We start from the raw sequence: 27,586 nt of genomic DNA, 5'->3' as shown, positions 1-27,586 counted from the left end.
TCTCTCTCTCTCTCTCTCTCTCTCTCTCTCTCTCTCTCTCTCTCTCTCTTTCTCTCTCTCTCTCTCTCTCTTTCTCTCTCTCTCTCTCTTTCTTTCTTTCTTTCTTTCTTTCTTTCTTTCTTTTTAAGAATACATTAAAATGGTTTTTGACTTTTGTCTCAAGGGAATCCAGAATGGTTAAAATTTTAACAAATAATACTGTTGTGGTTACTGGTATGTGGTTAGAGAGATTTCTTTATTTCTGTAGCATTACTACAGGAAATTGGAAACTTCTATGTCTTCTAGTTTCATTTACAGTGAAAATGCAAGAATGGGTGTGGTTCAGTTTCTCTAGGAGTGTATTGACTCATTAGTCATTGATACAAAAATTTTATATTTAGAATACCAACAGTTAAATTAATGCCCATAACCAACTTAAAACAACTTAAAAAAACAACCTCTTTGTCTTCTTCTGTTATTGACACTGTGAACATCAGGAGTGAAGACCATTTTGCATTTTTATTTATTTCCTGGATCTTCATCAAAGTTTCAGAACACTACAAATCGACATCACTATATTAATATAAATTATTTTAAAATTCTATATCCTTCCTCACAGAGAAATAAAAGGGAAAATTTGAGTTTTTTGTCCTAAATTCAATTTTTCTTTAAATTAAAATTTATTCATTTATTCGTTTGTTACATTAAAATACTCAGGTAACTCCCTCCCTCCCCTTCCCACACATTTTCACATTAGAGAAATTTTCACATTCTCACATACATATGCGAGAAGGCATCATTTGACAAAAAGATATATGTATATATAAAACTATATCTTGCTTATTTCTGTTTATCAGTTCTTTCTCTGTAGGTGGACAAGGATTACATGGGAACAGGATGGAAACTTGGACTAGAGCAGGGGTCGGCACTCTTTTTGGCCGTGAGAGCCATAAATGCCACATTTTTTAAAATGTAATTTCATGAGAGCTGTACAGTGCTCACAGTGCACGCTCCTATAACAGTGCGTAAAAAAAAAAATGACTTTATGGCTCCTGCAGAAAGAGCCATACGTTGCCGACCCCTGGACCAGAGGATCTCTCAGGGGTCCATAGGATTTTTTTTTTCCTTTTTCTCCTTCTACATCTAAAGTTCTATTTATTAATCCACATTTCAATGGTTCTTTATGGTTTGCAAATTTCTTTTCACACACCAAGAATAAGATTACATAAGCATAATTATGTTCATTAAAAAAAAAACAACTTACCTTCCATCTTAGAATTAATACTTTATATTGGTTCCAAGACAGACGAGCAATAGCAATGGGGAAGTAACTTGCACAGGGTCCTACAGCTAGGAAGTGTTGGAGGTTAGATTTGAACCCAGGACCTCCTGTCTCTCGGCTTAGCTTTCAATCCACTGCTCTTTATTATGTCCATTTTACACACAAAAAAGCTGAGAGGCTCAGAAAGGATGCTAAGACTTGCCCTAAGTTACAAAATTAGTGATAAAACTTTCTCTTTGCCAAACTGCTGCCTTTTCTAATTTTATGATTATATATTTGCTCTTGACATATATTGCTTAGAATTCTATTGTGCTCAACTCGTGGAGTAGAGGAGAATATGATTCTACTGTCATATTTTGTAATTTGGCAACAGATAATTAGAGGGAAATTTCCTTGTTGTTTTCTGCCTATTTTTGTACCAATAAAAACACTCAAAGGCCTCAATTGCTATGAGTTTTTGTAATAGATTAATTTACAAGGATCATTATATTAATTTAGTATCTCTTGGAACAGCGGTTCCAAAACTTTTTTGGCCTACTGCCTCCTTTCCAGAAAAAGTATTACTTAGCCCACTGGAAGTTAATTTTTAAAAAATTTTAATAGCAATTATTAGGAAAGATAAATGCACCTGTGGCCATCACCACCTCCCTGTATTGCTGCAACACCTACCAGGGGGCAGTAGCGCCCACTTTGGGAATCACTGTCTTGGAGGATCATTTACTTAATACATTATTAATAGTTTGTGTCTTCCTTAACCTTTTAAGATGACAAAGCTCTGTTAGTTCTATTGGAAACCTATCAAAACACTTGCCTTCCATTTCCATTTAGGCAGAGTGAGTTGAAGTGAAATCAGATGATCTCACATCTTGACTTCATTCTTGCTACTGTGTGACCTTGAACAAGTCACTTTACCTATCTAGGTCTGAGTTTTTTTCTCTGAAGCATAAAAGGATTAGATCGTATGATCTCTAAGGTCCCTTTCATATCTAAATCATATAATCCTACATATTAGAAAAGTAAGGGATATATTTAAATATAACAAGTAGCAAAAAATGAGGGTGAAGGAAAATGAGTTTTACAAAACCTGTAAATAAATATGGCCATTCAATTTGATGACTAGTCCTATATGTCACAATATTCTTCAAACTAGAATCCGGGGCTCATAAATGCTCCTGCAGAAACTTCAGATGTCTTTCATCAAATCCATTTATTCCTCCCAACTCTGGATTCTTTTCTATCTGTGGCATACTCTTTGGGATGGAGGAGATAAAATTCCATTTCATTTCAATTCTCTCCTCTGCCTCATCCCCATTTCATGCCACTCCACCTAACACCTTTCCACTCTACTCCATCCCATTCCACTCCACTTCATCTCATCCCACGTGAATGTGCATTGTGTCTAGTACTCTATTTCAAGTACTGGGAAACCAAAGACCAAAATGACCTGCTCTCCAGGAACTTGCATGCTCTCTTGGGAGAAAACTAGTACTAAACTAAATACAAAATGTATACACGGTTAGAAGCAGAACCTGAGCTGAATTTTGAAGAAAGATGGGGGATTCCGTGAGGGAGAAGTTCTCAGAGAATGTATTCCAGGAATGAGTCTATTGAATCAGGACAGTAAGGGTTGCCACCAATCAACCCCACAGGATTGTTATAAGGAAAATTGTTTATAAGCCTTGACCTGCTAAATAAATGTGAGCTACTAGAGTGTACGTGGAAAGTTAGGTGGGGCAGTAGATAGAGCATCAGACATGGAGTCAAGAAGACTCATCTGCATGAGTTCAAATCTGGTCTCAGACACTTACTAGCTGTGTGATTCTGGGCAAGTCACTTAGCCTTGTTTGCCTCAGTTAACTCATCTGTAAAATGAGCTGGAGAAGGAAATGGTAAATGAGTCCAGTATCTTTGCCAAGGAAACCCCAAATGGGCGTCACAAAGAAGCAGACACAACTGAAAAAAAATGACTCAACAATAACAAAGTAGTATGAGTTCAAATCCTAGTTCTGCCATTTGTTACCTTGACTTGGGCAGGTTACTTAACTTCTGTAGGACTTAGTATCTTTAGCTATAAAATAAGGGGCCAAAGTTTGAACTAGAGGACCTTCTAAAGTTGCTTCCTGCTCTACATCTAAGATATTATAAATAGCTTCCTCAGGAAAATTTTAGTAAAGCCCTCTGAGAGCAAGCTACAAAGATCATTTTTTTTCCCTTCTAAATCCATGCAGCTATTACCAAGGGTGATGATAAAATGTTTACAGATATTTCCTTTACCTAATTTTGAGGCCTTGGGCAATCACATGAAGCTTTTCAACATGATCTGTGTCCCAATTGACACCGTTCTGGTGGTTGGTTAGATTATTGAATGTTTCAGCGAGAGATGCTATTTTTTCTCAACCCGAGTTTCCAGGAGGGGTAATTCTGATACTCTTGTTTGAGCATTCTTATTAGCGCACAAAAAGCAATTACGGTCACTCATGTGGATAATTCTAAGGTCATATTTGCCTTCAGAATGTATATTTCTTTCGCAAACTTGGAGATTGCATGACTGGTTACATTTTTATATTAATAACTCTAAAACCTATCATTTGTTTTGCTGGGCAGGATTCAGACTCCTTTGTGTAAGCCCATTGATTACCTAGACAGGACAAGATGTGAATGAACCCAGCTATTACCTAGCTTGAGATAAGAAAGAAATTAGGTTGTAATTTAAATTCAGCTGGAGAACAGTGATATGGGCTTAGAGTGGCAATATTTTAGGGTTTCAGAGGAGATAGGTAATGACCATTTTCCATTCTAAGTATCTTTTGAGAAACAAATCAATGCAAGTAGCAGAAATGTCTACTTCTAAATAATGTTGCATTCAGATTAAGAAGTGGCATTGGCAGTTCGTTGCTCTCTAGGTCAGGTATTGCTTAGAGCTTTGGAAAGAGTTGTCCACTAGAATCAATGTTTCACATGCCAAGTCTGAGTCTGAAATGAATATATATAAATATATATATTTACACACACACACATATATATAAATAGAAAACTATATAATTTATACATTATGTATATAAATAAGTCTAACTATAACTATGTTTGCATATGTAGCTATATGTAAATAATTATATGTAACTATGGATATATGTATATATATACACATATGTATAGAGTTTAAACTTTATCATATGAAAAGATTTAGCAGAATGTAAACTCATCACAGGCTAATAAGTATGTTTATTTTTGTTTTTATATCCTCATCACCTAGCAAACCTAGCAAAGTTCCTAGCACTGGGAGACACTCAGTGAATGCTGGTCTTTGCATGAAGATTATGCATGTATATTACTTTTTTATTTTTCCATATCAGTAGATAAAGTAGAACAAAACGGGGAGAGGAGTCATGGTGGATACCCTCTAAGAGAATTGGTAGTTACTCTTAAACCAAAAAATTGTTGTATTTTTTTCCTTTGACCAGAAACCAATATTATAGTAAACTTCAGGGTAGTTGATGATGAACAGAAGAAATTGAAGTCTCTCTTCCTATTTGCAAACCCATTTCCTGAGGTATAAAGTTGTAGTTGCCAACAGAAATGGTGGTAAGATGAGCCAGCTAGTATTTATTGAGTGCTTATTCATTGCAAGGTACTGCCCTAGGTACTATAAGGGGAATAGCGATGTATGAAATAGTAACTGGCTTTAAAGAGCTCAGTGTCCATTTGTGAGATAAAACATACTGTGCATGCTCTAATGGGAAAAGAATGAAAGGTGTCAATATACAAGGTGACATGAGTATTGTATGACAACCAGGTGCATAAATAGTATAAGAGATGAGAGAAGGTAGAAATCTGTTTCCTCTTTGTTTTTACTCTGGGAAGATTTCCTAAAAGGAATGGAATTTTAGAGATGCCTTGAATAATGAATAGAATTGTTATGGGCATAAAGAAAGGGAGAAGGTAGGGGCTTGCTGATAAATACTTAACAATGGTCTTGGCTAGGGAAAAAAAAATCTAGTAGGACATCCTTTCTTAAAAAAAAAAAAAACCTTACCTTTTGTCTTAGAATTGCTACAAGTACTGGTTTCAAGGCAAAGGGACAGGAAGGGCTAGGCAACTGAGCTTAACTGATTTGCCCAGGGTCTCACTTCACAGAAGTAGCTGAAGTCAGATTTGAACCTAGGTCTTCCTGACTCCAGGCATGGCATTTAATCCACTGAGCCCTATAGGATACTTTTAAGTTTAGCCTGTATTATTAACATATTAAGTCTAGATAATCAATGAAACAATATTTTAAGATCTGATTCATAGCATTTGCCAATTTCCAATGTGTAAATGCTTACACTGAAAATTTAACATTTTGAACTAACTCCAGCATGCATCTGGGAGAAAGTATTTTGGGTAGTTTGAATTGTGTGAGAAAAGGCATGAAGGTGTTGTTTGGTAGCCAATAAGCCAAGCATTTTGGTGAAAGAAAAGACCTTATCTTGAGGAGTAGTACATAAGGTTACAAAGGTAAGGTGGGAACAGTCTTTGGAGAACTTTGATCCTATAAACTGAAAGGACTTCTGGTGCCGTCTAGCCCATCTGTATAGGAATCTGCCCCATAACATTCCTGACAAACAGTTGTATAACCTCTACTTAAAGACTTCAAGTGAGGAAGAATTTATTATCCTCAATGGTTGTTATTTCCACTACTACACAGCACTAATTGGAAATTTTTCCCTCCTTCAACCTGAAATCCCTCTCCAGGAAATTTTTCACTTTGAAATCTCTCTTTTTTGAACTCTTACTCATTGGTCTCTCCATTCTGATTGGTCTTCTGCAAAGCTGCCCAAATGAACTTCCTTAATTGACTACTAGATCATGTCATTCATCTGTCTATTCAATAAACAATAGTGACTCCGTGTTGTTTCTAAAATAAAACATATACTCTTGTTTTCCTTCTAAAGATCTTCATAACTTGACCCCAAACTATGTTTCTAGCCCTTTTGAGTATTACTCTGCATTCTGTAGTCCAGTAAAACTTAACTTCTCTTGGTTCCTTTTTCATAGTCCCAGTTCCCATCTCATGCTTTCCTACTGGTCATCCCACATACCAGAAATGCACTTCCTCCTGTCTTCCAGAGTCACCAAAATTCAGTGGTGAGACAAACGTTAAGATGACTAGGCATGGCCCAGGATGCAGTGGACGACTTTGGTGTCTTCCATGTTTGACCAAGCTCTGGGACCTCCATAGTGCCTACTTCAGCCACCTTCATAGTCATTGGAACAAACTATTCTCATTCACAGCCATTTTGCTAGAAGTCTTCACATGCTTGGGGTAGCCATGTCCCTACATCACTGATGGCTTTGAAGTCTGTCAGTTATCTTCGACCCGATTTAGCCTGTTTTCTGAGGCAATTTTACCAGGGTGTAGCTACTTCACACACTACAACTTGGAGGAAAAGGTAAAAGTTGGGTGACAAGTAGACATCATGGCTGGATAAACAGCCCTGGAAATGGCTTGGAAAGTCCTCAGACCAGAGATGCTAGTCTTCTTTGCATGTTCCACACACCCCAGCATATACACACACACACACATACATATACATATACATATACACATATTATATTATATATATACATATATATATGTGTATATATATATCCTACAAACATACATATTCTAACAATCTCTACTTCCTCTTCAGGAAGGAAAAGGAAAGTTAAAGAGAAGTTTTAGCAGCAAAGGTCTGTGATGGGGAGTTCAAGGGAGATGGGATTTGTCAACACAGATTAATTGGTATCAAAGATAAAACTTTGGAATGGGAGTAAAATGAAATGGAAATCTTTTTTTTGCCATTCCCACAAGATGTGTAGCCTCCTGAGAGTGGAACATCCAGCCCTTGGAGTGAGAGTTGCTTGGCCCAGAATCCCTGGTTGTGGGCTTGATAAGCAATTTGTGGCTCATAGATATGCCTTTTCCAGGAATTCTGTGCTGGAATAAGACTTGTGACTCCCCAAATCAAGCTGTCATGTTTGACAATGTTTAAAATCATCTTCCTGTTTCATAAATTCAGATAAAGCCAAACTCTTTTGAAAGGTAAATTAAAACAAGATCACATAAGTGCAATGAATGCCATTTTTATATACTTCTCCAGATGGCTTCAGAAAGGTTTGCTTTAAGTATTTTAGGTTATATGTAGGCATTGATTGCTTCTTGGAGCACAAAATTATGTTGATTGTTGCATATATTTGCATACAATCAGCTGATATTAGTGATGACAAAAAGTCCAAACCTAGCCATGTTGTTTTATTTAGAACATTATCTGCTTAGTTCCAGCAACATCCTGACTTGGGCAGAATAATTCTCAGGGCCTCTTCTCTTTGGGGACAACATCCTGTGGGAGAATTTCTGTTTCCCATTGACTTCCTGTGGACTCAAAGAGCATTTAACAAAGATGAGGGCAGCCTGTAAACTCGGGTTTTTCTTTTGCAACAAAAGGTGGAAATGTTCTCCTGTGGCTGAGTATGAAATGAATAAAAAGTTGTAAACTAGAGATGTGAGGAAAACATATTTCCAGTAAGATCAAGAAAATGCTTGGTTAGCACTTTAGTTCTCATCTTGTTTCAACCCACTCAATATATTTTGAATTTTGGATAAGCTAGATAAACTTCCTATGACAGGCTGCTCTTTCTACTTTATTATACTTTCTAACAAAATTAATCAAGGGAATGGGGAATCATAGGACCAAAGTTTTAAGGTGAAAGGGAACTTATGAATCATTTAGACCATCCACCATCATTTAACAAATTATGAGTGTCACTAACTAGAAAAGTTTAGCATTTATTCATATGCTGGATTCCCCCCTAAGATATTGTTATAAAAAGTTTTATTATTTAGTGATTTGGGCTCAGTGAAGTAGCTACAGATTATTCTGTGGCACTGAAAAGCAGAAATCTGAAAGTATAACATTTGGAAAAGGTAAATAAATAATCTGTGTTCTTTGCTACTTTACACTATCCATTTCTGCTGATTCTATGCTGCATTAATTAATTAATTCCATACATGCAGAAGTTTAGGCATTAATTCTTACCTCTTTATCTGCTATTTAAGCATGTTCTTCCAATCCTTCAAATTCATACACACCACCAATAGATAATGTCTATATGTGACTTATTAATTTTCTTTTCATCTTACAACATGGTTTATTCCAATAACATGGTGCCTTCTCACACTGGGAACCACTTATTCTAGATTTTATTTGACATATAATTATATATATTGGTTGAAAGTTAGAATAATAACTTCCATGACAATCTGCTCTTTTCTAGGCTGCCAGGTTCTTGTGGTTTTCAATTCCAAGCTCCTAGAGGGTAGGGAGAAAATGTTTTTGTTTGTTTGTTTGTTTTTTAAGCCCTTACTTTCCATCTTGGAGTCAGTACTGTGTATTGGCTCCAAGGCAGAAGAGTGGTAAGGGTAGGCAATGGGAGTCAAGTGACTTGCCCAGGGTCACACAGCTGGAAAGTGTCTGAGGCCAGACTTGAACCTAGGACCTCCTGTATCTAGGCCTGACTCTCAATCCACTGAGCTACCCAGCTGCCCCCTGGGAGAAAATGTTTTTAAGGACCTTGAAATTGGGTTTCTATGAGGCACAGGTTCGGAAAGAGTAATTTTGGACATAGGGGAAGCCTGTGCAAAAGCATCAAGTTGAGAGAGAGAATATTCCATACAGTGAAAAACAAGTAGGCTCATTTGTCTGTTGTGTATAGGATATGAGGGAGAGTAATATGGGGTGGGGGGGGCCTAGAAAGTTAAGCTAGAACCATAACGGAAGCTCTTTAAATAACAAAAAAAAAAGAGTTTATATTTTTATCATAAAGGTAGTGAACCCTTGCAGATTTTGGAATAGGGAGATATGTCAGATGCATGCTTTAAAACTATCAGTTTGACAGCTGTGTAGACAACATTTGGAAAGGAAGGAAATTAGAGGGAGGCCAATTAGAAGTCTATATCATGAGTATAAATGAATGATAATGAGGTATACAGTAGGACCTCATTTTATGTGAACTCAACACATACAAATTCAAGTATCTTTTGGCAACAGGAAAAAAATGTCAGAAAAATACATAAAATTTTAAGAAATTAATTATGCAATAAAGTCAGGCCATTTTCTCAAGTGCCATAATGTTTCGCCACTGCCCAATTCTCATTCTCACTCTGAGCAGTGTTAATGGTGAACCATTACATTGTTTTGGACCAAACACTAGCTCCCACATCAGTCTTTGTCCAGAGTTCTTATCTGTAACAAGTTGTGTCCACATTCTCTTTGTTGTGTTAATGCTATTTAGTCATTAATAATTGCCCCCAAAGAACAATAGTTGTATTGGTAGCTCTGAAGCCTAAGAAAAGCTGTAATGTATCTAGGCATGTTTGTGCAGGAAAAAATTATTAAATAATCGGGTTTGTTACTATGTGTGATTTTCAACTTATGCTATGGGTCCTGAAACATACCGGCCACATAAAATGAGATTCTACTGTTTCTTCTCTATCTGTTCTCTTCTCTCTAGTCTCACTACCACCATTCTAGTCTTTCCTTTATCATGACTAAAGCTGATTATGCCAGTTCTTGACTAAAAATTCTTTATTAGTACCCTTTTGTTAGCTGAATAAAGTTTGAATTATTTTGTTTAGTTTTCATGGACCTTATTAACTGATACCTTTAATTCATTCACTATCCTACTCACTACAGTGACTTTTCTAACCTTTTCAATCTTCCTTAAACCCTTCATACCTTCCTTTTTTCTTACCCTTTCAGCTGAGAAACTTTTTTGACAAAATTGAAGCCATTCATGAAAAGCCTCTTTTGTCTTCCTCATCTCACATCACTCAGATGACTTGTGCAACTATTCTCTTCTTTCCTTAAAGGTAGCCCCTCTTCTTTCCAAGGCAAACTCCTTGGTCCCATTCTATCCCATGTTATCCATCAGACTGGAGACTCCTTCATCATCTCCCTTCTTTCACTAATCTTCAATTTCTCTGCCTACTTTATCATCATCCTAAAAAACAACTCATTAGAGCCTTTCAAGTCCACTGTTTATAATTTTATATTTTACTCTGTTTATGACTAAATTCTTTGAGGCATCATTCTACAGTAGGCGCCTTCAGTTCTTGTCCTCTTACTCTTTTCTTAACTCTCTCTGGTCTGGTTTCCAGCTTCATCATTCAACTGAAATGATTCCCTCTAAAGTTGTCAGTGATCTCTTAATTATGAAATCCAATGGTTCTTATTCAATCCTTATCTTTCCCAACTTCTCTGAAGGTTTGCCATTATTCATTGTCCTTTTCTCCTTGACATTATATTTAGGTTTTCATGGCTTTCTCCTGGTCTCCTCCTACCTGTCTGAACATTCTTTTCTGCCCTCTTTCATGTAGCCAGGCCTTTTGACCATTGGTGTACTCCAAGGCTCTCTCCTTGTCCCTTTCTTCTTCTCTAGGTATACTATTTTACTTGATATTCTCATTAGCTCCTCTGGATTAAATTATAATATTAATAATTCTATCAACTCATTCCATCTCTCCCATCCCCTACCTTTATTACTTTAATATGTGGATGGTAAGTAGGTTCCTAAAAAAGTGTCTTTGAGAGTATAAGAAAATCTTCTACATCTAAAAGTTCATGTTCTATCATCTAAAACAGTGACATCAAACTCAAATAGAAACAGAAACCACAAATCTGTATGTAAAGACTCTTGCAGGACATCCTATTGAGTTAGCAACAAAATGTAATGTGGTATACTAGATAGAGTTCTGGGTCTCGAGTCAGGATGATGCAACTTCCTGAGTTCAAATCTGTCCTCAGACACTTAGTAGCTGTGTGACCCTGGGCAAGTCACTTTACCTTTCTTGCCTATTTTCTGTTCCATAAAATGAGCTGGAGAAGGAGGTAGCAAACCACTCCTTTATCTTTGCCAAGAAATCCCTAAATAGTCACAAAAAATCAGCTGAAACTGCCTAACAACAGAAACAAAAATTGTATTTATATTTATTTATTTTTTGTTAAATATTACCTATTCTAATCTAGTTCTGGCCACACTTAAGAGCATTGCTGGCCACATGCAGCTTGTGGGCCATGTGTTTGACACCTCTGATCTAAAACTTAAAAAAAATCATCCCTGAAAGTCTCCCCTGAATGCCTGAATTGGGATTCATACTATGATTTGATAGTAGAAATACATTTATTTAGAATAAGCTAACAGCGTGTAAAAGTGTATTTGATATTGTCGGTTCTATTTCCTTGAAAGAAGTTTTTCTGACTTTTCCATTATTCTGGCTTCATTGTTATTGATTTATGAATAATTTGCAACATGAGCATTTATAGGTGTAGTAAATATGTCAAACCTAAGGAGCTTTCTGCAAAAATGGACACTAATTGCTTGATTGTATTTACCGACAATAGATTATAAATGAATAATCAACCAACTGAGACCAAAAATGCATGTTTGTGCAAATAGAAATCTTGATATCATGCTGATACATTTGGCTCAGTTAAAACAATTTACAGATAATGTAAAATACCTTATGCCTGTAGATACCTGTACGACAGTCTAGTTTATAGTAGAAAAACACCCACAGCTAGGATACTTAATAGTATTTTGCAGGACATGGACTACTTTGTGATACAAAACTAATCATCCCTGTTTGTGAGCTAAAAAAAGACTGCCCACTTTGTAGGGGAAAATTTTATACTCCTGAGTCTCTGTCAGGTTATCACAAAAGGCAGCCCACTGGCATATGCTCTTCCTTGATCATTTTCCCATCTTAAATTCATCAAGTCTTAAGTAACATAGTTTGACCATGTTAATCAATCTACCATGATACTGAATAAATATATACCAATGTAATGAGTAAAATCCCAAAATTCCCCCAGCATAGAATGAGCAGTCCATGGATATTGTCGTTAAACAGGTTTCCATCCAGAAATGTAGAGAAGCAAAGGTAAGATGTTTCTAATACAAAATATTCCCACTTCCCATGCTGTTTAAAGAGAAAGCTGATGTGGGCAGTTAGGTGGTACAATGAAAAGGGTATTGAGCCTAGAATCAGGAAGTCCTGAGTTCAAATGTGACTTCAGATACTTATTAGGTATATGACCCTAGGCAATTTACTTAATCCCTATTTGCCTCAGTAAAATGGGGACACATCAGAGAGGAAAATGGCAAACCACTCCAAAGTCTTTGTCAAGAACACTCCATGGATTCATGGGATCGGTAGAGTTAGACATGACTGAATGTCTGAACAATAAGAAGAAATAGGGAGAAAAAGGTTTTCAAAACAGAGTTATCCAGGTAGATTGCCCAGTGGGTCAAATGCTGACTTGGAGTTCCAGCCTTGGAACCTTATTCTCTTTGTGTCTTGGACAAGAGACTTAATCTCTCAGCCTTAACTTCCTCACCTGTAAAAGGGAGATAATTATAGTATTTATCTTCCAGAGTTGTTGTGAGGACCAGATGATATAATATTTACAAAATGCTTTTCAAACCTTAAAGCATGATACAAATACAAGCTATTGTTTATTATTATTATTACTTGAATGAAAAAAAGTCTTGTGGAATAGGTTGGAAATACATAATTGTCTCCATCATCTTGTCTGCTACTATAGCTATACCACATGTCCTTTCAGTGAATTTTTAGAATATGAGCTTTCATCCTAAGAATTTTATTCAGCTATATAAAAGTGATTTTATTCACTTATATAATAGATCACAGAACATTTAATATAAAATACAATAGTAGTATAATTGCTGTCCCAGGACTATTTCTAGCTATACTCCTCTGAGAAAGATGAAAACAGCTTTTCTGGAATAATCCTCTTGTTTCCATGAGAAAATATGCCAATCAACCAGTTTCTAAGCAAATCATAGGAAAATGATACTTTCATATTTTGAAGCTACTTGCATTTTAGGTTATATAGGACAATTATTTTAATTAACAAAAAGTTATTAAGTGCCAATTATCGAAGAACATCTGCAGTAGTCTGGTGTGTGTATATGCTTAGAACTTATCTAGAGTTTTAATGTCTTTTTTCTCCTTAGTTTATGACATACTTCTCTTTACAACAGATTAAGTATCACTGTGTCTGTCTTTTCAATCATTGGATGGTGGATACTGAATATGTAAGGCATTATAGTCTGGGGGGCGGGGGGAGGGGCAGAAACGAAGGAGAAAAATCACTCTATTTTCATCACTAGTGAAAACCAATTATTTTGAGGAACATATGAATTTTTCCTTTACCATTCAAACAAAAGAACCAACATTTCATGATGAATCAACTTCACTCCTCTTTGTGTTCAGAGATTAGAATCTCTGGCTGTGTTTTCATTATTAAAAGTCATTTACTTATGAAGAAAGCCAATTTGATTTTAGATTGAATTCAGAAATAATTCCTTCTTTAAATATTTGCCATTTTTGAAAGTGTGTTGATCATTTTCCCAGTTAAATGAAAATTATCTTATTTAAAAAAAAAATCTGTCTTGGTCAGATCATAACTGGGAGTTTGAGTTCAGTTCAGTGCCACATTTTAAGAGGAACACTGAAAAGCTGAAAACTAACCAAAGGAAGACAAAGGATGGTGAAGGCTCTCACCATCATGCCATGATTAATTGAAAGAAATAGGTATGTTTATCCTAGAGGGAAGCAAATAATATTTGAGGCGAGGAGGGATGATTGTTTTCTATCGATATTTGAAAGACTTATCACTGAAGAGAGATTTGACTAGTTCTGCTCATCTCTAGAGAGTAGAATTAGAACAATGGGCAAAAGTGACAAAAATGCAAGTTTAAGTTTGATTAAGGGGAAAAATGTTTTCCCAAATTAGAAAAGTAAAATAGACTACTTTGGAGAATAGTTGGTCCTTCTTCATTGGAGATCTTCAAGAAAAGGTGAAATAAATATTACCATGTACGTCACTGAGGGCATTCTCTTTTAGGTGCTTGTTGGACTAGATGACTGCAGAGGTCCCTTCTATTCAAGAGTATGCTAGTGAACGTTTGATCTGCAGCTCCTTAAAAATATTATATATAGGGGGCAGCTGGGTAGCTCAGTGGAGTGAGAGTCAGGCCTAGAGACAGGAGGTCCTAGGTTCAAACCTGGCCTCAGCCACTTCCCAGCTGTGTGACCCTGGGCAAGTCACTTGACCCCCATTGCCCACCCTTACCACTCTTCCACCTATGAGACAATACACCAAAGTACAAGGGTTTAAAAAAATATTATATATACATATATATACATATATGTATGCATATATATTTTTTCCCATCACTTTTTTTTTAACCCTTATCTTCCATTTTGGAATCAATACCATGTATTAGTTCCAAGGCAGAAGAGTGATAAGAGTTAGGCAATGGGGGTTAAGTGACTTGCCCAGGGTCACACAGCTGGGAAGTATCTGAGGCCAGATTTGAACCCAGGACCTCCTATCTCTAAGCCTGGTTCTCAATCCACTGAGCCACCTAACCACCCCTTTTCCATCACTTTCTTAAACCTCGAAGATGAATAAAACAATAACTCAAGCTCTCATTTAATAGCATTTTCCCATTTTCAACATGTTAATGTTCACACTGAAAATTTAACCAATGAAACTCTCTGGCTCCAGTATCTTCCAATTACAACTCTGAAATTCTGTGCTATCTGTCAAGATTGATGAGCAAACCAAAGGGACTATGTGGTCCACATTATCCTTTTTCCATTTTTCTTATTTTTTTAATAATAGAAATTTCTATTTTCTAAGTAGTAATTTATTTTCCTGCATCAAGAAGCAGATATTTGGACCTAATAAATGCCATGGCTAAAATAGAGAAAAGAGACAAAGAGAATTACTCCACAAATCAGTCAAGGGGCCACAAAGAAATTATCTCTGGGGAGAAGAAACACTTGACCTCGCTGGAGAGGAAATTGTGCCAGTCAGGAACCAGTGTTACAAAGCTGCAGTGATGTGAGTGACATTAGTGTCATAATAGGCAAGAGGAAAAGGCTATTGCTGCTGGATATGTGACTTTTCTCCACTTCTGAATCACAATGGTGGGATGAGGAGTCCTTAACTAACTCAGGAGTGGAAGAAGATAAATTATTAAAAACAGAGTTTCTTGCTACCTGAAATGTAATTTATTTTTCTGGATTAAAGATGGCTCTAGTATGGTTTCTATTCACCATTTGCTTTTTGTTCAGCTTTAGAGCAGTGAAAGAGAGGCAATTGACTTTTGCTTTTTGCAAGAATCAAGGAGGATGAAGGCATGGATTGTCCCAAAGGACAGATCACTTACATTTGTTGCATACGTATGCCTGATCTTTTGGGAAATTCATTGTTTTTTAATTCAAGAAAATATGATACAAAACATGAAGATACTTCATTTATCCTTCCTTTTTGCCACCTATTGTATTCATGGCAGCAGTGAATAGAGCACTGACCTTCAAATTGGGAAGATTTATCTTTATGAGTTCAAATAACAAGGAGGATGTTATGTTGCTTATTGAAGCCTTTGCATGAGTTCAAATCTAATCGCAGACACTTAATAGCTGTGTGACTTTGGGCAAGTCACTTAAACCTGTTTGCCTCAGTTCCTCATCTCAAGAATGAGCTGGAAAAGGTACTATCTTTTCCAAGTAAACCCCAAAATGGGGGTCACAGAGAGTTGGATGAGACTGAAATGACTGAACAACAACAATCATTTTTCAAACTGATGCCTTGTATCAACATAAGCAACAAAAACTCTTTTCAGACTTCCTCAGTGTGACAAAGATAGAATCAAAATCATAGAATTGGGAAGGACCTAAATATCAGCTAGTTCAATCCCTACATAAAGCATGGATTTCCTCTACAACATTCCTAACATATTAACTTAACATCTGCTTAAACTCCTCCAGTGTCAGGGCATTTAACACATTCTGGGCAGTCCAGGACATTTTTGGACAGCTCTAGTGATTAGAAGATTCTTATGTTGAACCAAAATGAATTATTCACACTCAGATTTAGCTATAGCAAATCCGTCCTGTTGCCTCTTCTGGTCCATCAGTCCTAGCAGAATACCTTTAATCTTCTTTCCACATGTCAGCCATTTAAATCTACGAAAATAGTTCCCAATTCCCCTGCTCCAATCTTCTTTTCTCTAGGCTAAAAATTCCAAAAGAAACATTTCAGGTCCACTCACAATCTTAGCCATCCTCTTCTGACTGCGTCCTGGCTTCTCAATATCCCTCCTAAAATGCGGCCTTCAGAAGTGAAGACTGATCCAGAAGAGGTCCAATTAGAACAGACCACAGCTGGATTATTAACATCTTTATTTTGGATGTAATTATTTTATTAATACAATTTAGGACTGAATTAGCTGTTTGGGCATCCATGCAACACTATGACTGCATTTTTAGTCAGCTAAAATGCCCAGATCTTTTTCAAAAGGCTTCCCCAGTCTTAGAATTTCTCATTGATTTTTTTAATCCATTTACATGATATCACATTTGTCCCTAATGAATTGTGGGTTCCTTGAGGGCAGAGTATCTTTTTTTCAATATATAACTACATGTTCAGGTTAACTCTCCTATTTGGCTTACAAACTACTAGAGAAGAGCTATTTCATTTGTGAATTGTTTTTTTTTTTAATTCAAGTGACTAGTACAGTGCATGGCATATAGTAGGTACTCAACTAATGCTTCCTGATTGATTGAGTGAAAGGTTTTACCTCCTTAGCTAATGGCTGGATATAAAGAAGAAAGAAAAAGAGATAAAAATGTTATCAAAATCAAAATGAAAGTAAATGTGAACTGTCTAAATTTGGAAAGGGGGAAGTGAAGAAAGAAAAGTGTTGCTGTGGATAAGTCAGAGCTGAGTCCAAGTCACTTTCCAATAATGGAAAATTGACTGGACAGAAAAAAAAAGTTATATGCAGAAGAAAAACAACTGCTTGATCACATGGTTTGATGGGGATGTGATTGGGGATGTAGATTCTAAACAATCACCCTAATGTACATATTAATAATATGGAAATAGGTCTTGATCAATGACACATGTGAAATCCAGTGGAATTACTCATTGCCTCCCAGAGGGGGTAGAGAGGAGGGGAGGGAAAGAATATGGATCATGTAACCATGGAAAAATACTCTAAATTAATTAATTAAATGAATCAATTTTTAACAAAGTTATAGAAGATGAAGGCTGTCTTGTTGCTTATTTAAGCCTTTTTTTAAATTACTATATTGTCCCTTTAAATGAGGGAAATTCCAACTAGTGATCTTTTACAACTCTTTAAATACCTATTACGTAAGTGAATAAAAAATACTGCAGGATGTTATGTCCTGTACTGAGTTGGTAATGCTCAAAGAACTTCATTTAAAGTGGTAAAACTTATTCTCCTTATAGGAAAAATGCTGCTCTTTAAATCGAGTCTTTTAAAAGCGGCACTTTCAGTGCAGTGTATCATTCCCAGGGGTCAGAAGGAGTGAGCGGCCTTTCTAAAAGGGCCTAATTTTAAAATGCCTTAATTCTAAAAGTGCGTAGAGAGTTCTGGAAATATCAAGGGTCATTTGTGAATTAAGGATGTTTACAGTGTAGTGTTTTTCATTTGGAGCCCTCCTGGGTTGGGTGAAATACTAGGAGTTTCCATGAAGACATTGTTTCTCAACTTGATTGAATTCTCATAATAGCCACGGAGTGGAATATAACAAGGGAAACATATAGTATATAAGCATGTTGCATAGACTTCCTGCACCAAAGGTCTATCTTTGGTGTGATTTGGAGAGGACTTTTTCTTCTTGAGGTCTAATGTATGCAAATCTTGCCAGGTTCTGGATAGCTGGAAAACAAACAAACAAACAAACAAAAAAAACCCTTGAGTATGGATGCATCCAATCACATTTGGAATTTAAATGTCTTGTCCAGTCACACAGACATGGGTATTTGAATCCAGATTCTCTGAGCTCAAATTCAGCATGATTTCCAAGGTATAATGTAATTAAATCTTAAATAATTAGGTATTTGATATTTATGCTTTGGCCCCAAGTGTGATCTCTTTGGATGAATAAATATATATTAAATACAAAATAGTAATATGAAAATGCTCAGGGCATGTAAACAGAAGGCTAAATTCTTTCCATAGTGAGGGAGATTTAATCTCAGGTGTGAGATAAGAAAGTGATCATACAAGTAAATGTGGTTTTTTTAAACTCTTACCTTCTTTCTTAGTACCAATTCTGAGATAGAAAAACAGCAAGGATTAGGCAATTGGAGTTCAGCATGATTTCTCCCCCAGGATCACATAGCGAGGACATACCTAAGGTCCAGTTTGAACCCAGGATCTCCTGACTCCAGGCCTGTCACTTTATCTGCTATGCTACCTGGCTGCCCCAAGTAAATGTACTTTAAATATTTTCCTTTCAGGATCGGTTAGTATAACTAGCTTTTATACAAGACAAAAATAACTAGCCGTATACAAAAGATACTTGCTTATTTTGACTGTTAAATTTCATAAATTCCCTTTCCTTTTGGGAAATGTTTTGGAACATAAGAATAGAGCATCAGGTTCCATTTGCTGTTTTTAAGGGCCCTGAGTTTTATTTTCTGCCAACACTGTCAGAAATAGGAAATTTCAAATGAATCAAGAAAAACAGACCCAAAATTATTCTATTACTTGAATATTTGGTAAGATTTCCATCTGCCATTTTTTTCTTGCATAGTCATCAGCCAATCAATAGACATTTATTAAACACCTATTAAGTGCCATGTGGATGGGACAGAAAGGCAAAAACTAAACTGTTACTGTTATAGGGGTACAAATGGTGAAGAAAATCATTTCTGGGTTCGGGAAGAAAACCATTCTCAAGAATGAGAGGACTCCAAATTTAGCTTAAAAGTAAAAAGAAAGATTTATTAGTAAGATAGGATTAATGGCCAGCAAGACAGCAGGAGTAGAACAGCCTTGGGAGACTGCTCTGGAATACCCCAGTTCTTGCCCTTTTGTATCCTTTCTCCATAGTGTGCATGTGACTCCTTGCACTCAGGCCCTCAGGGCTTAGACTGTCCAGGTGCATTCCAGAGGTGTATCTCTTTATCTATCTCAACTTAAAGGAATTCCAAGGACAATGGTCTTTGCCTCTGGAGTCACCGGGGCAGAAAGGGGGAAGGGAATTTCCCAGTTCACCGCCTGTCTGAATTAATGGGTACAGGGTCCCTGCCATCTCTGCACAATGTCATTACTGTCCCTCAAGGAGTTTTTTTTTTTTTTTCAAGAAGAAATAACTATAGAAATTTGCACTTGATCAGAGCTTCGAAGGAAACTTAGAGATTCTAAGAGGTGGAGGTGAGGGAGTCTAACCCTCCAGTCACCCACTTGCTACATGAAGAACTGAGCCAGACCCTGCACCCAAGTCCATGATTGTAGGAAAGAAAAGACCAACTTCCTGTCCCTTCTGTCAATTTGTGTTCTTCTTGATGCCCTTTTCTCAAGCCTCTCTGACAGGAGGACTCAGACCTCAGTCAAGACAAGAGGCATGTCTTTCAGATACCAAGAGCAACATGTGGCAATCCAGAATGACTCCCACATGGCCTGGTGTTTCCTAGCTTGGTGGCTGGAGATAGCTGATCTCATTTTCTAAGAGACTTCTTGTTTACAGATAAAACATGGAGCTGGTCTCCACCCTGTCAGTCCTTATTAAAGACAATAAAAGGAGGGAGGACTCCACCCATGGCCTCAGAGAGAGAGAGAGGGCTTCAGTCTAAAATCAAACTATTTGAGCTTTAAAATCAAAAGCTTGTGTTGGACATCAAAAAGGGATATGAATTAATATTAACTTTCTACACAGACCTTGTCATGATTTTTTTTGAAACCACCCCCCTGCCATTTCTCATAGCACAGCGGTACTCCAACCTGATCATATGCTACAAATTGTTCAGTCATTCTCCACATGATAGGCATCCCTTCAAATTCCAGTTCTTTGCCACCACACACAAACACAAAAAAGCTGCTATAAATATTTCCTTTTCTTTGACATCTTTGAGGTCATTGTGCATAAATAGGAGGCAGATTGGTAATATGAAAAGGCTGCTCAGCCTCACTTGGTCCTGACAGGCTCTGTTGGCTGAATTTGCCAAGCTGGCTCTGAATCCACAGATGATAGAAGGATCTGGGCTAGTGAGTGATGTGTTGCCTAGGTGGTTACCCAATGTGCTAGTAAAGCCAGGTCTTGTGAAGTTCAGCTTAGCCAAGCCTCTGCCTCTACAACAGTGCCCAAGTCAAGAATCTAATGGGAGTTGTATGTGTTTTAACCACTCCTCTAGCCCCTGGATTGGGGTTGGATTTGATGATAAAGGGTTGGTTTGGGCTGGTATAAGTGTTTACTGGATAAATGCTGTTCTGACTGTGGATTAATAAATCCCTTCCCCTAATTAGTTAGATGATTCACCAGTTAGGAAAGGAACACCAATCTTCTTTGGATTGAACTGCAACAGGATTTATTTGCTTATCTAAAAGGGTTAGGAACAAGGAATAAGGATAGTGGTCTGGGGATGCTAAACTAAATCTAAAGGAATAAAGGTGATCTAAATCAAAGGGATGATAGATTTGATAATAGGTTGGAACTTTCTTCCGGCTCTCTCAGTCCTTGGCATAAGCCAAAGGACAAGGAAGGCTAGTGGTGTTCTTCTTGTTGGCTGTGGTGTTGCCTCTCTCAGCTCTATTACTAGCAGGTAAAATGATTTCCTATGGCACTCAGGTATGGATGCTGGATTGCAGGTCTATAACTTACCCTCCCTCCAATCCACCCTCCTCCCAAGATTCTCAGAAATGACACCAAGTGTGCTGTTGTCCCAGGGTATTTATAGGGGTGCTTCCAACTGTCTTTTGGCCCTGGCTCATGCCACCTGGGCACATTCCAAAGTCCTTAACCAATGCTCCTGTCACTCATTGTCTTCCATTTTGTCCCAGAAGTTCCTTATTACATAAATGCCGTTTTGGTTTTCGAAAATTTCAACCTGCAAATTTTCTTATTGATTATGTTTGCTGATGAATCCTTACACTATGCTAAGCTAACTTAGGTATTCCTATCCCTCCGTCTGTAATCTCAAAATAATAAATTCCTATCTATGCTATGTCCTAAAGCTGTCTATGCTTACCTATGCTAAGGACAAAGGATGGGAAAATTTGTAAGGAGGAAAGGTTGAACAAGTTGAACATGAATGTATAACAATCAAGTAAACTGTGGCAAAATAGCAAGATCTATCTTTGTAACTTGTCCTTTCTTTAAGGTAAATGCATTTCTGCAACAAACTATCTATGAACTTCTGTTACTAAACTTTAAGTGAACATCCATAACATATAACATTTCTAACATTTTCAAACCTTTAATCCCTAATCTATTATTAGGAAATATTAGTATGTAAGTTCTTAACCTACGTTAGTGTATTAGTCTATTAGTAACATCAGTAACTAACCTACACTATGCAATGCCTGTCTGACATTTCCTTATGGATAACTATTTAAACATTCATAACTATAATACACTTACAGACACATTCCAAAGACATTTATTATATTAAAAATAAAACATAGCATATATTATATAAATAATATAACACAATAGCATTGTATTATAATAAACAATATTTTATTAATAATATATAATTTATTATTAAAGACAATTTGATAATTTCATAATAAATAAAAATTTAATAGTATTTGATTAAATAATGTTTAATAAAAAAACCACACAATTTTATAGCCCTTTGGGCATAGTTTCAAATTGTTCTCCAGAATAATTAGACCAGTTCACAACTCTACCAACAGTTAATTTATTAGTGTTCATATTTTGCCTTATCTCTTCCAACTTTTGTTATTTTTAATAGGTATGAAGTAGTATTTCAGAGTTGTTTTAATTTGCATTTCTCTAATCAAATGATTTAGAGCATTTTTTTAATGACTATGGATGGTTTTGATTTCTTCTTCTCAAAACATATCCTTGACCACATATCAGTTGAGGAATGGATCTTATTTTTAATTTGACTCAATTCTCTATGTATCTGAGAAATAAGGTCTTATCATAGAAACTTAACCTTCATTTTTTCTTAATATTATGTCATTGTCATATATCACTTTATTATATATGATGTTACCTATCAAATTATGCTCTACATAGGAGTATTGAAATCCATTCATTTAGGGAGCAGCTGGGTGGTTCAGTAGATTAAGAGCCGGGCCTAGAGATAGGAGGTTCTGGGTTCAAATTTGACCTCAGACACTTTCTAGCTATGTGACCCTGGACTTAACTCCCATTGCATAGCCCCTACCACTCTTTTGCCTTGGAACAAATACATAGTCTTGATTCTAAGACTGAAGGTAAAGGTTTGCATTTAAAAAAAAAAAAAAAAGAAAGAGATCCATTCATTTGGCTATAGTCATTTACAGGGTTTAAAGAAAATCATCATAGTTAGCTGTAGAGCAGATAGATAGCACAGTAGATAGAGCACTTGGCCTGAATTCAAATCCAGCCTCAGATACTTATTAGCTGTGTAACTCTGGGCAAATCATTTAACCTTGTTTGCCTCAGTTTCTTCAGCTGTCAAATGAGCTAGAGAAGGAAATGGAAAACCACTCCAGGTTCTTTACCTAAAAAAATCCAGATGGGGTGAAAAAGAGTGGTACATGACTGAAATGATTAAACAATAACAACAAATGTATAGGAAGGAACATTAGTATGATGAAATGGAAAGGATATCCTGGCTTTGCCACTAAATTTTGACACATTTATGAGCAATTCACTTCTCTCTGGACCTTGTTTCCTCATCTGTAAAACTAGGTGGTTAGACTAGATCATCTCCAAGGTTCTTCCAGGTCTAATGATATATGATTCCATGGATGCTAACAGCATGAGCCTCTTTCTAAAAAGGAAAGTGATTTATATGGACTTATACATTCCAGGGTCATAGGGAGAAAGCACTTTATAAAGCCCCAAATACAAAGGTTAGTTGTTATTGTTAGATATCAATTAAAAAAAATAATAGTCTATTGGCCTAACTGACCAATTAAATCAATTCTTGGGTTTGAATTATAGCACTAGAAGTGATACTGCTGAAGACTTATCAGTAATGGCTCAAGTTGATTACTGAAAAATATAGAAATTCAAGTAAAAATCATCCTTCATCTATTTTGTCTAGCCCAGCAATGATCATCCTACTCTTTAGAACAGATCTTCCTAATTTTTTACTTCCTTCCTTCTGAGGTATGTCAAAGGCTCCACCAATATCAAGGATGTATGACAACACATATTTCTCCCCCACTCTCCTGGTTTTGAAAATTTGTTTTTAATTTAAACATTTTGACAAATAATAGCAGCAGCAATGAACTGATTCGAATGGTAGATTTCAGAAGCTGTTTAGTCTAATTCCCTCATTTTATAGATGAAGAAACCAGGGTGTAGGGAGGTTGGTCATACAAATAAATAGTGAGGTTTGAATTTGGGTATTCTAACACCAGAATCAGTGTTCTTTCCAATAGAATCAGCTTTTAACCCTTTGACTATGAAGTTCATCCACTCTTCCATACATACCATAGCGTCTAAATATGGTCAGTTCCTGAATATAGTCTGTGTGTATAACACGAGAGAAATGTATAAAGATATCATGAAAAATAATTGGATAAAATGACTGGATAAAACAAATGCTAAAAATAAATAAAATATAAAATAGTAATAAGAAGAAAGCAAATGTATAAGTCTGAGAGTTGGGAGGAGCCCTAGAACTTGTGGTGCTTGGTAGGGGCATTGAGGCAGGCACTATTGGCAAATGTACAAAGCTATGTTATAATAGAGGGAAAAAAAAGGCAGAAGTTAGTGGAGACCTTTGCAAATTCTGCATTTGATTGCCTCCTATAATAATACTAGTAATTTAAAAAGCAACAACAACAACATGCATATATCATCTACTATATATACTATCTATGTATTTATAACTATATTTATAGTTAAATGTATGTACTTTATGTTATGCAGTGTGCCAAATGCTTTACAAAATATTATCTGTAAGAAAAATGCTATTATGATATTGTGTAATTAATTTCTGTACCCTAGAACTCCAGTTCCCAGTATCCCATGTTCCTTCTTGTGTTACATGCTGACGTAGACAGGATATAAATTTTGTGTAGCCCCGCCTCTCACTCTCTCTTTTGGTGATAGTGGCTTGGAGTTGAGGTGAGGTGAGAGGCAGGAGAACTTGCTGACATGGTTTTAATTTTGTTAGATAATTAGGTTTTTTAATTTCTATTTCCTTTTTACTCCTTCTGTTTCAAGTGATTATTAATAATATTCATTTTACTGTTGAAGAAACTGAGTGGTAAAGTATCTTGCCCAAGGTTACTTATTTAAGTAAATGTCTGATTTGAACTCATATATTTCTGATTTCAGGCCCAGTGGATTGTGAATTGTACTACCTACCTCCTATCAATGGAGAGAAGAGGGAAAATGGATTAAAGTTAATTAGAGTAGTAATATAGACCATACTTTGGTTTTATATAAGCCTGAATTAGGATAAGCCTCACTTTGGACCAACTTAGTATATTCTACTTAGACAGTCAGCCAATAAGCATTTATTAAGCACCTACTATATGCCAGGCACTGATTGCGTGGTGCTCTTAGAGTTTCAGCCAAGTTTTATATGAGTATTTCTGGTGAGTGCATCCTGTACTGTCCCCCTTCAAAGAATATAGGATGATTTCTGGAATAAATGTGATATTTATTATTATTAGCTTAGCAAGCTGTGATGAAATTGCCATTCTCCCTTTTCATGGCGGGCAGAAGTCAACTTGTCTTGGCAAAGGTAAATATTAGCAAGAATCTCTAATGATCAGTCCCTCTTTCAGGAGATGGATGGTTGAGTAACTAAAAGCCAGATGAAACCAAAGGCTATTGTTGTCATGTCTGACTCTTCATGATTCCATGTAGGGTTTTCTTGGCAAAGATACTGGAGCCGGCTGCCATTCCTTCATCAGCTCACTTTATAGATGGGGAAACCAAGGTGAACAAGGTGAAATGACTTGCCCAGGGACACACGGCAAGTAGTGTTTGAGACTGAATATGAACTCAGGAAGATGAGTGCACTTCCAGGTGCACCATCCACTGTGCCATCTAGCTGGCTCCTGAAACCAAAGACTTGGGTATACTCAAATGCCAGTGTAGGGAGGAGTTTAATTAAGAGTAATAAGTGACAAAGATAGAAAGGGAGGAAAAGGGAATAATCACTTATGTAGAGCTTACTATGTGCTAAGTTCTTTAGAAATATTTTCTGGAACTATAGAGTAAGCTGAGGTTGCCACTGGCGGTGGCGGCCCAGGATGGGGAGCAGGTGGTGGCGGCTCCGGTTCTGGCCTGGGCCCCGTCTGTAGCGGTGAGAAAGGTCCACCAGAGGAAGTCATAGTGTGGAGCCCCGAGGTGGAAATGTGCCTTTTTTATGCTATTCTGGGGAACAAGCCTGTCGGTGTGAATCGTCACTTCCACATGATCTGCATCAGAGACAAGTTCAGTCAGAACATAGGGAGGCAGATCTCCTCCAAAGTCATCTGGGACCATTTAAGTCCTATGTACCATATGCGAGCATTGAATGAATCTGAGATTCTTCCATTACCTAATTCAGAGAAGAACTTCATCCTTCCTGAAGAAATTATTCAAGAGGTCAAAGAAGGAAAAGTGATGATTGAAGATGAGGTGAAGGAAGAAATAAAAGAAGAAATGGATTCACACACTGTTTTTACATCTTGAGGAAATTTGGGTAAAGGAGCTGAAAAGTCCAGTGGCAAAGAAAAAGAAAAGAGCTCATCAGATTCTGCATCTAAAGAAGGTGCAGACAAGAGGAAACGCAACCGTTTCCATGGAAAAGGTCTTAAATGCAAACAGCAATCCCTCTAGCCCAAGTGCAGTCAAATGTCGGAGAACATAGATAGGCCTTTATTAATAACTTAGAGAAAAATATGAAGGAAACAAAAAATAATGATGTTTACTTTAGTGGAAGGAATTTTTGACAAGTTTTTATTAAATTACCCCAATTGTTCAGATGGTACATATTGTCATTTTTGCCAATCATTGGAAAGGGAGCATGAAAAGATTAGCATGAGAGAAGAGGCTGAGAAATGTATCCTAACTTCTTAGGAATACGGCTTGAATACAGAAAAGACTCTCGCTTATCTTGGTGGCATTAGGATATTTGTGAGCATTCCAGCTGAGTTCTCGGATTTCCCAAGGTAAAATGGTAGTTTTGCAAGTGTGTACTTAAGGAATTTTGTGATTATATATATATATATATAAAATCTTTATATGTATATAAAGATTATTTATGTATTCTTTGTGTTTTTGAAGTTGTAGGGTCAGATAGTTTTTTTTTTTACCATAGTAAAGCAAATGCCAGAGTAAACTAGGAGACAATTCAAATGGGACCTCTTTCAAATGGGCAACTCACTAGATACTAAGCAAAATGTAACTCTCAAAAACATAGCTCTGAACTAGGAACAGTAAACCTACAAGCTGGATCAGAAAAAATACCCTTTTTCATTTTCTACCCACCGAAGTAAACAAAAGATCTCTCCTTAGAGACTTAAGTCAAACCTTGACCTAAAGGTCAAGTGTGAACCTATAAACATTAATCACTGTTTCATGAGTTAGGGGTCTTGACTGCATTGTTTTCTAGTGCCACGAAATGTGATGGAATTTCTCTTTTTGCCACCAGAGAGATCAAGAACTGGATGTTTTGCCTCATTTGTGTGTACTGTATATAATTGTTTTGGTATTTCTTTATTCAATTTCTAAGAAAAATATTTTACTAGTCTTTTATATGGAAAGAATATTGCAGAAGTTCAATCTTGTGTTGTATTTTTTCTGAGAAATTTGCTTTAAGGTCATGACTATTTTGAGATACTTGTTGCTCGGTTTTATATGCTGAACTATTGAACATTTATAGCAGTTCTATTTATTACTCAGTCTGTTGAACTGGTGTTGGGTATGACACAAAATGCTTATTTGAAATACATCCTCAGTTAACTGCTGAATAAAAAGTACAAAAATCCCTTCGAAATTTTTTTTTTCTCCTTACAACAACCCTGGGAATTATGTGCTATTATTATCTTCATTTTGCAGTGGAGGAAACTGAAACAAATAGAAATGAAGTGACTTGTCCAAGGTCACCCAGCTAGTAGCTTAGTTTGGATTTGAACTCAGGTCTTTCTGACTCCAGGATTAGCACTTTAACTGCATCACTGACTACCTAGGTAGGAGCAAGAAGAGAACATTTTTGTCAACTAAAAGAGGCTGAGACCAGATTAGAAGACCTCTGAACACATGGA

General features: G+C 36.5%; 1 protein-coding gene and 1 pseudogene across 1 annotated transcript in view; both read left to right on the top strand.

Moving 5' to 3' along the window:
* VAV3 (vav guanine nucleotide exchange factor 3) overlaps positions 1 to 27,586 on the top strand; it is a 482,681-nt gene that overhangs the window by 126,800 nt on the left and 328,295 nt on the right. The gene's annotated exons all lie outside the window — the stretch shown is intronic.
* Positions 20,984 to 26,190, top strand: LOC123244644 (annotated as a pseudogene).

Source organism: Gracilinanus agilis, chromosome 4, assembly GCF_016433145.1.
Source record: "Gracilinanus agilis isolate LMUSP501 chromosome 4, AgileGrace, whole genome shotgun sequence".
In the NCBI taxonomy this organism is placed as follows: Eukaryota; Metazoa; Chordata; class Mammalia; order Didelphimorphia; family Didelphidae; genus Gracilinanus; species Gracilinanus agilis.
Note: the sequence above shows the minus strand (reverse complement) of the source record. Positions and strands in the feature narration are given on the sequence as shown.